This window comes from Macaca mulatta, chromosome 1, assembly GCF_049350105.2.
Source record: "Macaca mulatta isolate MMU2019108-1 chromosome 1, T2T-MMU8v2.0, whole genome shotgun sequence".
NCBI lineage: Eukaryota > Metazoa > Chordata > Mammalia > Primates > Cercopithecidae > Macaca > Macaca mulatta.
The window spans coordinates 172352292-172364708 of NC_133406.1; positions in this window are offsets into that span (position 1 = coordinate 172352292).

Sequence of the window (12417 nt, forward strand, 5' to 3'; positions counted from 1 at the left end):
TAATTGACTTTTTTTTTCTTTTTTTTTTGAGACGGAGTCTGGCTCTGTCGCCCAGGCTGGAGTGCAGTGGCCGGATCTCAGCTCACTGCAAGCTCCGCCTCCCGGGTTTACGCCATTCTCCTGCCTCAGCCTCCCGAGTAGCTGGGACTACAGGTGCCCGCCACGTCGCCCGGCTAGTTTTTTGTATTTTTTTAAGTAGAGATGGGGTTTCACTGTTAGCCAGGATGGTCTCGATCTCCTGACCTCGTGATCCGCCCATCTTGGCCTCCCAAAGTGCTGGGATTACAGGCTTGAGCCACCGCGCCCGGCCTACTTTTTTTTTTTTTTCTTTAGATGGAGTCTCACTCTGTCACCCAGGCTGGAGTGCAGTGGCACAATCTTGGCTCACTGCAACCTCCACCACCTCGTTCAAGCAATTCTTCTGTCTCAGCCTTCTGAGTAACCAGGACTATAGGTGCACACCACCATGCCTGGCTACTTTTTTGTAGTTTTAGTAGAGATGGGGTTTCACCACGTTGGCCTGGCTGTCTCGATCTCCTGACCTCATGTGATCTGCCTCAGCCTCCCAAAGTGCTGGGATTACAGGCATGAGCCACTGCATCTAGCCAAGTAATTGACTTTTAATTATTATGATTAGTTTTATTATTCCTTGGATTATTTTTATTTGAATTTTTAGGTTTATAATTATGTCAATCACACGTAATTCTAAGTTTGTTTCCTTCTTGTTTCTCTTTTTATTCTCTTGTTCAATTGCAATGGGTAGCAAATCCAAAATAAATATCAAATAATAATGGTGACTTCAATTCTATATTGTACTACAGAAATTCACCAATACAATAAAGCAAGCAAACAAAATGAAAACTATAAAGTTTGGAAACAAACATGTAAAAGTATTATTGTTCATATATGACATGATTGTTTATGTAAAAAATTGAAAGAATCTACAAATTATAAGAATACATTTATCTTGTAAGGTCAGTGGATAGAAGGTTGATATAGAAAATCAATTTTATTTATATGTACTACACAACTAGAAAATTTTTAAAAAGTAATGCTTTTTATAATAGCACTGGAATTTTCTGTGTTTGGATATAAAAGTAATAAAAGTAGTACAATATCTCTTCCTTAAAAATAATAAAATATAGACTGGGTGCAGCATTTCATGACTGTAATTCCAGCACTTTGGGAGGCTGAGGTGGAAGTATCACTTGAGGTCAGAATTTTGAGACCAGCCTGGGCAAGATAACCAGACCCCATCTCTAAATAAATAAACATATATATATATATATATAAAGTTAGCTGGGAGTGGTGGCTCGTACCTGTATTCCTAGCTACGGGTAGGCTTAGGCAAGATAATCACTTGAGCCCAGGAGATTGTGACTGCAGAGAGCTATGATTGTGCCACTTCAGTCCAGCCTAGGTGACAGAGTGAGACCTTGTCTCAAAAAAGAAAAGATAAAATATGGCCAAGAAAAATGTCTAAAAGACCCTTTTAAATCAAATGGAAGAAATCATATGTTTATTGATTGCAAGCTCAATAAACTTGCAATCTTGATGCCTGTTCCTGAAAACTTGATGCCTGTTCCTGATAAACACCATTAAAAAAAAAAAAAAAAAAAAAACAGAAAAGACATGTCACAGACCAAGAGACGATATTTTCAATACAAATCTTGAAAAGGGATCTGCATCCAGAATATATAAACAACTTCTACAAATAAGGAAAAACAAAAATGGTGATCAATTTAAAAAATAGAAAAAAGACTTGGACAGATATTTTACAAAAGAGGATATCTCAGTGAACAAAAGGCAACAGCATAGTCATCACAGAATACATATTTAAACTCTAATCATATACTTGTATATCCCCACCAGAATGGCTAAAATTAAAAAGACTGACACTGCTAAGTGTTAGTGAAGATGTGGAACAATTGGAACTTCATTTGCTACTGTAAATGTATGTTGGCATATCTACTTTGGAAAATTATTGCAGTATACAGTAACATTAAGTACACCCATATTTCTATAGCCCAGCAATTCTTCTTTTGCATAGATATTTAACACAATGGAATAGTCATGTCAACCAAAAGACAAATACAAGAATGCTTACAGTAGCTTTATTCATAATAGCAAAAGACTGGAAGAAACTCAAATGTCACATAAATTGTGATAATACTTACACAATGAAATGAAATAAGCAAAATACTGCTACATGCAATAACAAAAATGAGTATCACAGACATCATGTTGGGCAGCAAATGCTAGTTACAAAAGAATACAAATACATATTATGAAGCTCAAAAATAAGAAAAACAGATCAATGGTGAGAAATGTGAAAAAAGTGAATTTTTCACACAACTTTAGGATTAAGAAGGAATCATCAGCTGGCAGGGAGCACAGAAAAACCTTTTGAGATGATAGAAATGTTTTGTATCTTGATCTGGGTGGTTCCATATCTTATATATTTATTTGTTATGGGCTGAATTGTGCCCCTCCCCCAATTTATATGTTGAAATCCCAACTCCCAGTACTAAAGAATGTGACCATGTTGGAATACAAGGTCTTTAAAGAGGTGATTAAGTTAAAAGAGGCCTTTAGAATACGGCCGTAGTCCAACATGACTGACATCCTTATAAGAAGAAGAGGAAGCCAGGCACAGTTGCAGGTACCTATAAACCCAGCTATTTCAGAACCTGGGGCAGGAGGACCGCTGGAGTCCATCAAACCTGGGCAACACAGCAAGAGCCCATTTCAAAAAAAAGGAGAGGAGAGAAGATATCGGGGTACAGCACACACCCAAAGGAAAGACCCTGTGAAGAGGCAGCAAGAGGGTGGTCATCTGCAGACTGAGGAGACAGGCCTCAGGAATCCAAGGTGCCCACCCCGTCGTCGACACCTTGTTCTTGGACCTCCAGCCTCCAGAACCGTGAGAAAATAAATTTGTATTGTTTAAGTCTCACAGTCTGTGATGTTTTGTTATTGTGGCCTGGTATAGTTTGGAACTGTGTCTCCTCCCAAATCTCACGTCAAATTGTAATCCCCAGTGTTGGAGGAGGGGCCTGGTGGGAAGTGATTGGATCATGGGGGAGATTTCCCCCTTGCTGTTCTCGTGATAGTGAGTGAGTTCTCACAAGATCTGGTTGTTTCCCCCTTTGCTCGCTTCTTCCTGCTCCAGACATGTAGGACATGCTTGCTTCCCCTTTGCTTTCCGCTATGATTGTAAATTTCCTGAGGCCTCCCCAGTTATGCTTCTTGTACAGCCAGTGAAACTGTGAGCCAATTAAACCTCTTTCCTTTATAAATTACTCATTTCAAGTATTTCCTTTTTTGTTGTTGTTTTGTTTTGTTTTGAAACAGGGTCTCACTCTGTTGCTCAGACTAGAGTGCAGTGGTGTGATCTCACTCTGTCTCGCTCTGTCACCCAGACTGGAATGCACTGGCGCAATCCCCGCTCACTGCAACCTCCACCTTCCGGGTTCAAGCAATTCTCCTGCATCAGTCTCCTGAGTAGCTGGGACCACAGGCATGCACCACCACGTCTGGCTAATTTTTGTATTTTTAATAGAGATGGGGTTTCACCATGTTGGCCAGGCTGATCTCACCATAACCTCTGACTCCCATGCTCCCTGCCTCAGCCTCCCAAGTAGCTGGGATTACGCACCACTACCACCCGGCTAATTTTTGTATTTTTAGTAGAGACAGGGTTTCACCATGTTGGCCAGGCTGGTCTTGAACTCCTGACCTCAAATGATCTACTTGCCTCGGCCTCCCAAACTTCTGGGATTACAAGTGTGAGCCACCACTCCCGGCCCTCAAGTATTTCTTTATAGCCATGTGCGAACAGACTAATACACAGCCCTAGCAAACTAATACAGTATTCATATGTAAAAATTCATCAATGTGTGCTCCTATGATTTGTGTACTTTAGTGTATGTAAGTTATATAGCAACCAATTAATTGTTTTCTTCTAGCAAACAGCTCAAATCACTCCTAACACATCTATTCTACTCCTCATCACAAACCTGTGTCATAGTTTATTCATCATTTTCTGCATGGCCCATTACTATTTCTGATTGTATTTTAACTCTACCTTAGCTTTTTCAGCTATAGCATTTTGCTTTATTTTTCTAAAGATAAGAAGAGAAATGGTGGGAGAGTGTAGAATTAGTACAATCTTGTTATTTTGAGCACTTCAGTGAGCTATAAATTAGGGTCTGTCTTCTAGATCTACTGATAATGGTTTGAACAACTTTGGATGCTTCTACTTCTGGTTTCCCTCATGGAAAATGGTGATAATCATAATTAGCCAGATCTCCAAGGTTGTAAATATTACTAAGATAGCATCTTAAAATTGGTGCTATACAAATACAGAAGACATCATTCTTCTCAGTTCAGTAATAAATATGGCTTAATCTAACATCATCTCTCCACCCTCGTTGTGTTCCTATCTCAAGTCACCGTAGGTCTCCAAAGCAATATGCTGGAAACACAAAGGTGCGTGCCAACTCTTCAGCCAGATGTATGGTCTTTAGGAGTTACTGCTTCCTGATTTTACCCCTTGCTCGTTGAGATTTTTCCTTTTTGTCTATCTGGAGAACACCTACTCATATTTTAAAACTTATCTGGATCTCTAAAGATTTATCTGAACTCTTTCCTCTCTTCTAATATAAAATAAGCCACTCTTTTCTTGTTCCTACTTTCAATACCAATGTTGCTTCATGTGGAAATATGACGATGACTACTAGTACTGCTAACCATATCTGCCCTTTAATGTTACCATGTCCCAGGCACTGATCTAAGTTTTATATATATATATAAATAAAACCTTGAAATCCTAATAGCAATCATATAATGGTTATACTATAGAAACAAGAGACATAAATTGTTTAAATGCATTTCCTAAAGTCACACGGGAAGTAAACGGCAAAGTCAGGCTTTGGACAAATTCTGTCTGGCTCTAGCATCTGTTCTCTTAACCTCTGTGCAATTCTACCTGTCCCATTATTGTGCTTCTGGCTTTTTAACCCCCTTTCCTTTTCTAGACTTTCATGTTCTTCAGGGCAGAAACATTCTCTGATGTATCTAGTGTCCTGCACATATTAGGTGCTCAATAAACATTTGGTGAATGGGTAAATGGTATATTATTCAAGAGAGACACCTTCACTCTTATACTGAAAACGTGCCTTCAAATTTGTATTAAATAGTCTGAGGAATCTAGAATTTCAAGGAATTCTGAAACAAGTTTCTTTTTTTTTTGAGACGGAGTCTCGCTCTGTCGCCCAGGCTGGAGTGCAGTGGTGCGATCTCGGGTCACTGCAAGCTCCGCCTCCCGGGTTCACGCCATTCTCCTGCCTCAGCCTCCTGAATAGCTGGGACTACAGGCGCCCGCCACCGCGCCTGGCTAATTTTTTTGTATTTTTAGTAGACACGGGGTTTCACCGTGTTAGCCAGGATGGTCTTGATCTCCTGACCTTGTGATCCGCCCGCCTCGGCCTCCCAAAGTGCTGGGATTACAGGCGTGAGCCACCGCCTCCGGCTCGAAACAAGTTTCTTAGAAGAGTACATACATACCCTTTTGTAGTGAATATTCACTTCCAGGTACTCTGGGAAAACATTTGAATTTTTATTTGGCTTTCTTTAAGCAAAGTTCATTTGCAAAGATAATCAAGGGGAAAAGTATTGCCTACCTCACAGCAAGTACTGTGAAGATTAAATGAAGTAAAACATGTAATATATTCAGAGCAGTGCCTGGTACATAGAAAAACTAAAGGAATATCACTATTACTGTTATTAGAATCAAAGACAGAAGAGAGTAACTGGTAAGTGCATGGACTTTGATACCACTCTGATTGGATTCAAAGCCTAACTCAGGTTTATTAGTTATGTGATCTTGGGTAAGTTACTAATCTTCTCTGGGCCAATGTTTCTCCAGTGTGTATAATAGAATAATAATAGTATGTGTCTCAAATGGTTGCGGTGAAGATAAAATGTTCTAAGTGATATATATGAGTTTATTTAGAACATTTAATCCTCACCACAAGTATTTGAGATGCATACTATACCTATTTTGCTTCTGTTATATATTAATATATTTCATCTGTCTACTTGTCTATCTCACTTCAAAAGTGCCCATCACTTAGCATGTATGTGTTTAGTGTTATTATTATGCCACATTATTTATGACACCTTACAAATAATATGTTCAGTACCTGTTGACTACATTAATTTGAAAGTCTAGGATGATTTCCAGGTTTTCATCTTGGGCCTCTGGATGGCCAGCAGTTTAAAATAGGTAATACAAGAGGAGGAATACCACGGGATCACAACTTGGTGGTGCCACTTTAGGAGTGAACTGATCTGTCCCAACGATTATGTTACAAGGGGAAAATCTGAGCTTGGCGGTGAGTTACACACCACAAAGTACAAGGTCCCACATTGATGAGTTGGGGAACAAAAGATAATCTAAAGTAACTAGATCTTAGAGTACTCCCTGAGAGTTTGCTAGATACGGGCTTAAAAAGATAGGCTTTATTTATGGGCAATCAGACGATACTGCCAACCTCTATTCAGAACAGAGAAAAACAGATAAGTGTTTTTTAAATGACCACATTTTGAAAACTGTTTGAAAACTGACCATATTATCTATCATAAGAAACCAGAGATTGGAGGCCTGATTGTGAAGTCTTCAATAGTCTAAACTGGAGATATTATAGGGCTCTAGACTTGCAGATCAGTGAGGATGGAGAAGAGATGCTAGCTCACTGTGAATAAGGGAGGTACAGACTGGTCAAGATAACTGGAAGTGTAGGTAATGAATCTAGGATGGCCTTGAGATATGTAAGTCGGGTGGCTAGTTGGAGAGTCAGGAAAACTCTGAGCTAGGGAAGGCCTCTGGTTGATTTGGAGATGCATGTGGTTTGTCTAGGCAGAGAAGTCTAGGAAGCAGTTGTTTATATGAGTCTAAAGTTCAGACAAGGGGTCAGGGCTGTAGATAAAGATTTGCCCACAGACCCTATGAAAAGAAGAGTTGAAGGAGAGAATACTCCAAAATACAGTATTGACTCTCAGGGAGTTGGTAGAGGAAACAGAGCCAGCAAAAGAGAGAGAAGGAGATGTTAAGAGAAGTAGGAGGGGAGCTGAAAGAAAAAAGTTACTGAAGCTGAGGAGGTGAGGAGAGATTTTTCTGGAGGGAAGAAGGTTACATTTCAGAGACCTCCGGTAGGATAAGCACCAAGGTCACTTCATGAGCTTCATCAGAGCAGTCAGTAGAATGCTGGGTGTGGAATCTAGATTGTCTGCAGATGGCCACAGAGGGAATGGGAAGTGAGATTATAAAGTCAGCAAATAGGAACTATTGTTCCTAGAAGTCTTTTTTTGTTTTGTTTTGCTTTGTTTTGAGATGGAGTTTCACTCTTGTTGCCCAAGCTGGAGTGCAATGGTGCTATCTTGGCTCACCGCAACCTCTGCCTCCTGGGTTCAAGCAATTCTCCTTCCTCAGCCTCCCGAGTAGCTGAGATTACAGGTGCCCACCACCACACCCAGCTAATTTTTTGTATTTTTAGTAAAGACGGTTTCACCGTGTTGGCCAGGTTGGTCTTGAACTCCCGACCTCAGGTGAGCTACTGTGCCTGGCCCCTAGAAGTCTTATGGTAAAGGAAAGAAGCCCATGAAGGCAATGGGTTAAGGAGCTGTAGAGTTAAGGGAAAGATCTTTTTTAGGATGAGGAACGCTCGAGAGTAAGATTGAGGAAAGGTATGAAAAAAGATCTCTGAAGATATCATAGAAGGTGACAGGAGGTAATTAATAACAACAGCTAACCATTACTACATTCGTGCCATGTGCTAAGCACGCTCTGTAGTGAGTAGTTTTCACTCACTGACTCATTTAATCCTTACGATTATCCTGGAGGCAGGGACTATTGCTATTGTCTTCATTTGTCACAGGGGGAAACCGAGGTACAGACAGGCTTGGTAACTTGCTCAAGGTTACACAGCCAGTACTGTAAATTGCAGAGTCAGAAGTTCAAACTTAGGCAGTCTGGTTGCAGAGTATATGCTCTTCACCATTAAGCTGTACTGACCAGTTCTCTAAAATGGGCCTAAGAGCTTGGTCCAAGAAGTGGCTCATTGCTTCCTTGGAGACAAGGCAGAGAAGATACATGTCAGTTTGAAGGCTGAGAATGTTTATACTTAATGGTCCCCACCTCTCCTTGTCCCATAAAATAGAACATCTATTGAGAGAGAAAGATGAAGAAGCATGAAAGCTTAGAAGCCAAGACCTGGAAGAGCCACTGGGATTCTACTAGAATTAAATAAAGAGACTTCTGAGTAAAACAGAGTCCTTTGACCTTAACAAATGTATAATACACTGAAGTGGATATGACAAGTGCCCAAATAACTATAATCTGGGGCAATATGTGTGAAGGGACATAATAGACATAGAAAGTTAGTTGTATGAGGGTTCACCAAGGGAGACACTGTGTCAGGTTATGGGGTAGAAGGATCAAAAGCATCTCAAAGTATGTGTAATATTTGAAAGACAGGGTTTCAATAAGCAATCCAGGAGTCTTAATATTTTTCCAACAGACAGCTTACTAAGAGCAGGTTTCAATGAGAACATTGTTGATAGCAATTACAGGAAACTGGAGTTGAGGGCAATGTGGCACAGAGGAGAAAGAGTCTCTGACCAGGGCAGGATGAGAGGGCAGGGGTTGAGGGCATTGAACCTCACTTTTCTGACTAAATAACAGTATCCACCTCCAAGATTATCCTTTTCCTCCTCCACCTCCTCTAGTTTATCCTTGCTATTGAGTGCTTAGCAAATGCCTGGCATTTTGCTAAGCTCTTTATTTTTTCCATCTATCTATCTATCTATCATCTATCTATCTATCTATCTATCTATCTATCTATCTATCTATCTATCTATCTATCTATCGATATGAAGTCTTGCTCTGTCGCCCAGGCTGGAATGCATTAGCGTGATACCCGCTCACTGCAACCTCCACCTTCCGGGTTCAAGCAAGTCTCCTGCGTCAGCCTCCTGAGTAGCTGGGACTACAGGCATGCACCACCACGCCTGGCTAATTTTTGTATTTTTAGTAGAGATGGGGTTTCACTATGTTGGCCAGGCTGATCTCGAATTCCTGACCTCAGGTGATCCACCCACCTTGGCCTCCCAAAGTGCTGGGATTACAGGCGTGAGCCACCACGCCCAGCCAACTCTTTATATATTGAATGTATTTGATCCTCATCACAGATTTTGTGAAGATAACATCATCTCCATTTCACAGGTGACTTAGCTGAGGCTCTGAGAAGTTAAGTTACTTTCCTGAAGTCTCAGAGCTAGATGATGGTTAAGCCAGAATTCCACCAACATCTGTTTGATCCTAAATCCTTGCTTCTCATACTGCCTCTCATAATTGAGTAACAGCACCTGGCATATAAGAGATGTCCAATAAATTTATAATGGACATTAATAATAACTAATGGATATATGTCAAACAACATGTGGTACTTGGTGGGGGTTATTAAAATGTTTAAAGTGGACAGAACCCTGTTCTGCATATGCACCCCAGAACTTAAAGTAAAATAATAACAACAACAATAATAATAATTTTAAAAGTGAACAGAAACCAAGGTACCCTTGTGGGATTGGGAGAAAAGGAAAAAACTCACTGCTTTCTCTCTTTAGTGAATACTTACTTATATTAAACTTACTATGTGTCAGGCACTGTTTTAAACACTTTATACAAATAAACCCTCTTAATATTCATTACAATCTCATTTACAGATGAGAAAACTGAGGTACAAAACAATTAACCTAACTGGCCCATGCACACAGCTAGTAAGTGGCAAAGTCAGGTGATCTGGCTCTGGAGCCCGTGCTCGGAACCATGCTGTCTCTGTAAGGGTCAAATGGAGCCAAGCGTGGAGGACCTTGTGCATCAAGCTAAGGAGAGCAATCTTTGTCCTTTGCTTTCTCCAGTCTGAGGTCTCTTCTATGCCACTTACAGCAGTCATTCTTTTTTTTTTTTTTTTTTTTTTTGAGATGGAGTTTCGCTCTTGTTGCCCAGGCTGGAGTGCAATGGCGCCGTCTCGGCTAACCACAACCTCCGCCTCCCAGGTTCAAGTGATTCTCCTACCTCAGGCTCCCGAGTAGCTGAGATTCCAGGCATGCGCCACCACGCCCGGCAATTTTGTATTTTTAGTAGAGACGGGGTTTCACCATGTTGGCCAGGCTGGTCTCAAACTCCCAATCTCAAGTGATCTGCCTGCCTCGGCCTCCCAAAGTGCTGGGATTACAGGCGTGAGTGAGCCACTGCAGTCATTCTTTAAGACTTAACCTCTCAGCTAATAGAGTCATTGTATCACCAATACCCTTTCAACCACATGAGATTATAAACTTTGTGAGAGTAAAAGATATCTGTCATTTTTGCATTTGTGTCCCAGCACTTGCCAGATACCTGGCATATGGTCAACACATAATAAACATTTATGGAATAAATGGAAGAAAGCTTCATCAAATCATTCATGCTTCAGGTATCAGATAGGACATATGTTCAATCCCATTCATTTTGCTGTAAAGGAATAAATGAGACTGGGTAATTTATTTTCATTTATTTATATTTAGTGTTATTCTTTTTAATGTAACTATTATTTTAAGTTCAGGGGGTACCTATGCAGGTTTGTTACATAGGTATACTCATGTTATGGGGGTTTGTTGTACAGATTATTTCATCACCCAGGCATGAAGCCTAGTACCTATTAGTTATTTTTCCTGATCCTCTCCCTCCTCCCACCCTCCACCTCTGATAGGCCCCAGGGTGTGTTGTTCCCCTCCATGTGTCCATGTGTTCTCATCATTTAGCTCCCACTGGTAAGTGAGAACATGCAGTATTTATTTGGTTTTCTGTTCCTGCATTAATTTGCAAAGGATAATGGCCACTAGGTCCATCCATGTTCCTGCAAAGGATATGATCTTGTTCTTTGTTATGGCTGCATAGTATTCCATGGTGTATATGCACCACATTTTATCTAGTCCACCATTGATGGGCATTTGGGTTGATTCCACGTCTTTGCTATTGTGAATAGTGCTACAATGAACATACATGTGCATGTGTCTTTATGATAGAATGATTATATTCCTTTGGGCATATACCCAGTAATGAGATTACTGAGTCAAATGGAAGTTCTGTCTTTAGGTCTTTGATGAATCACCACACTGTCTTCCACGATGGCTGAACTAATTTACATTCCCACCAACAGGGTAAAAACACTCCTTTTTCTCTGCAACCTTTCCAGCATCTGTTTTTGTTGTTGTTGTTGTTGTTGTTTTGTTGTTGTTGTTGGTTTTTTTTTTGGCTTTTTAGTAATAGCCATTCTGACTGGTGTGAGATGGTATCTCATTGTAGTTTTTATTTTCACTTCTCTAATGATCAGTGATGTTGAGCTTCTTTTCATATGCTTGCTGGCAGCACGTATGTCTCCTTTGAAAATTGTTCATATCCTTTGCCCACTTTTTTAACGAGGTTGTTTGTTTCCTTTCTTGTACATTTGTTTAAGTTCCTTACAGATGATGAATAGTAGACCTTTGTGAGATACATAGTTTGCAAAAATTTCCTCCCATTCTCTAGGTAGACTGGGTAATTTATAAAGATAAAGGTTTATTTGGCTCATAATTCTGCTGGCTGGAAGATTGGGCATCTGGTGGCAGCCCCAGACTGTTTCCACTTATGGGGGAAGGCAAAGGAGAGTTGGCATCTACAGAGATCATATGGTGAGTGAGGAAGTAACACCCAGGTCGCCTGGGAACTAACATAGTGAGAACTCACTCACCACCCACTCCCAGGAAGGGCATTAATCTACTCATGAGGAATCCACCTCCATGACCCTAACACCTCCCATTAGGCTTCACCTCCAACCTTGGGGATCAGATTTCCATGTGAGATTTGGAAGGGTCAGATAAGCCAAACTACAGCAACATATAACAGAAATAGGAAAATGTTTGCCCTCATACATTGTCTTAAAATGAACAGTATTCATAAAACAACTCAAACTCTTGGGCAAAGAGGGTCTTCACTGGGGATTCATATCAGGACAACAAAATAAACAAAAATATTATAAGACTCAATTTGCAGATTACCTAAGACAAAATTAATTTTATGCACTACATGTCTTTTGCTGCTGTATATTAAGAATGCCCTCAAAACACTCTAGAATTATGGTTAACAATTACTCTCATGAGTCATTTGACTTGAAAATTGATCTTCAAATTGGAAAAGCCTTTAGCAGTAAATACCAGCAAAGACAGATTGTAAACATTTAAGGCTTAATGGGAGGGAGTTTGCTCTGAGTGGGAGTTAGGTACTGAGGAAGAGAACAGAGTTGAACATATGAACAGAGGAGGAGGCAAAAAACGTTA